Source organism: Arachis hypogaea, unplaced genomic scaffold (genome assembly GCF_003086295.3).
Source record: "Arachis hypogaea cultivar Tifrunner unplaced genomic scaffold, arahy.Tifrunner.gnm2.J5K5 arahy.Tifrunner.gnm2.scaffold_22, whole genome shotgun sequence".
Lineage (NCBI taxonomy): Eukaryota > Viridiplantae > Streptophyta > Magnoliopsida > Fabales > Fabaceae > Arachis > Arachis hypogaea.
In genome coordinates, this window is record NW_027255450.1 from 362594 (window position 1) to 365093 (window position 2500).

Here is a 2500-nt window from a genome sequence, read left to right on the forward strand (position 1 = left end):
GACTCCAAAGCAATGAGACAAAGACTGAAGAAAAGGAAGAAAAGCCTTTCTCGAAACCGCTTCTTCATGACTGAAAAGGCTACTCAGAGCGGCTTTGGGCGTACGAGTGAAGCTCCAAGCAGGAATCGGCAGACTGCCTCTATCTAGATAGATTCTATGGATGCTGAGATGATTAGTCGAGTGAAAAGACGATGATTTGATAGTCGTTTCACTACGTTCAACTCGAACTTAGATACGTAGTGACTTGACTATACGTATCTTTTCCTTCAACTCATTCCTCTCCTTCTGTCTCTTTATTGGACCAAAGAGTGGCTCCCCTGCTCCCTTCTCTTATGGCGCAACTAGACCAGAACGAGCTAGCTGATAGAGCTCTTATGCCTACTTCTACAAGTACGGTATCAAATGGCATGGGACCTAAGTCACTCCGTTCTGGCCTAATTGTATTAGCTCTAGCCGTAGCGCTTTCTGTTATGATTCCAAGTCTTGCTCCCACTCGTGTTAGTTTCAATGCTTTTTGCTTTATACGTAAGTTTGGCTTGGCCCATTGGCTACGTCCCCCTTCGTATGGCTAATGAACTCCTCGCTTTAGTCCGTTCTTTTCCTTCTGGTCGAGAGTCGCCGTTCCCGCCGATCGGGAAAGGCATATCATAAAGGGACGTTCAACGTAATTCTATAAGAGCGTTACCAAAATCCGAGTCTTGGCAGTTCAAGTTAAAGTTTATTAGACTAGTACCACTAAGATGGCGGGGAAACTTACTTCCGAGAGAGATGGTAGTGAGGCAATGAATATTGTTAGTTCCAAGTCTTCGATGTCCCTCGGAGCATGAATTCTATTAAGCAAGAGTCAGAATGGGTACTAACCTAGTAGTAGAATTCTATTGATGATGAGCGGGCAAAAGCCCCCAGATCCCCCGGTTTGTGAGCCAGGTTCCCCCCTTCTTTTTTCTTGGCACGAGATGCCGTTACACCATACACGGTAGGAAAAAGCTTCTCGGTCATAGGGGAGTTCAGAAAGAATCTCGATGATGAAACATTTTTGTATTTCTACCACTGCCGAAAGCTCCTTCTTGTACGCTAGCACTTTGGTTCGGCTACCTTTTTCGTCGTGTTTGCCGATGGAACATCAAATAAAAAATTGATTGATCTCTTCGATTCATAGCTTGGCAAAAAACCTGAAATCCTACCTTCGATAAAGTGTTCACAAAGCAGAGTGAAAGGCACCCCATCGAGAGAGAGGGACCCGGCCCGGCCTCTTTTGTTGCTCTGGGTTAGCTCTTTTCTTTTGTAGCTCTAGTCAGTGTATAACTCCTATTAAGGAAGCGCGCAGCACTCCGCGATCTCAGGGCTTGGAAGACCCTTCGCCAAAGGGCGTCGTTGCTACTTTTTGCGTGACTACTGATAGTGATGACCCCGCTACCGAATACTGCTGAGACAAATGGGTCGAAGCAAGGGCGGTGAGGCATGGCCAGAGAGGTGGCGAAGTTCTTGTTGGTGATTCTCCCTTTGATTGAGGAACGCATTTGGAATGAAGTGATTGATCATTTCATTACTAGGCTATGAGAGCCTCATAGAGGAATCTAAAGTTGTCGTTTCTGTAACCCTCTACCTCGCCCCGGAAAGTCCCAAAACGGTCGAGTTGGCACTCTCGCATACGTATCTTGGAGAAGGGAGCAATCCTAGTTATTGGTGGGGGGTAAGGCAACGGGTGGGTCACTACTTCTGTTACTTGTTCGTTTTCCGTGAAATTCTATGGGAATTTACTGAGAAGGCACTAATGGCCAAGCAATTGAAAGGAAGCCCTCGGCGTTTGAGAGGACCATGTAGTATTCAAAAGCAGTTTAATGAAAGAGTAGCTCTTAGGGTAAAGCTAGTAATAGTATTCTTATAACCCGAAGGCCAAGAGAATGGGGAAGACCTTTCCTTTTCATGTGTAGCCTAGTCTCTGTGCGTGGATATCTTCTACTATGAAAAGAGCGCATTCGAGGCATGAATCCTCTTCCACTTCAAGGCCCGGTAAGGTATTGAGAAGGGATCGCCTTTTCTCTCCTATAAATCTTCTTTCTTTGCACGAGCTTCTGTAAGCCCCGAACTCCAATTACATGTGTTAAGCATCGTGCGTCTTATAGGACCGTGTAAAGCTAGGTCGAGCTTCATAGGAAAGTCCGCTCGGTGGTAGCATGAAATCGGATAACCAAGGTAATCAGACTTGGGATTTGACCCTCAGACATGATAGGTCGACCGCATGTATGAATGAGTCGACATGGCAAGCAAAACTCTGAAACTTTGTAAAAACCCTTTTGTACGTGGCCCTTTCAGGTTCGTTCATAGGAGGTGTAACGCATAAGGGAAAGTACTCTCTGGGCTTGGATACAGTTATTTTATTTATTTACCCGGTTCGGTAAGAAATGCTTTTTTTTAGCAAATAGAAGATTTGAATGCCACATGGGCGGGTTCCATCTGATAGTAGATCCTATCCATACAAGGTCGTGCAAGTCGTCTT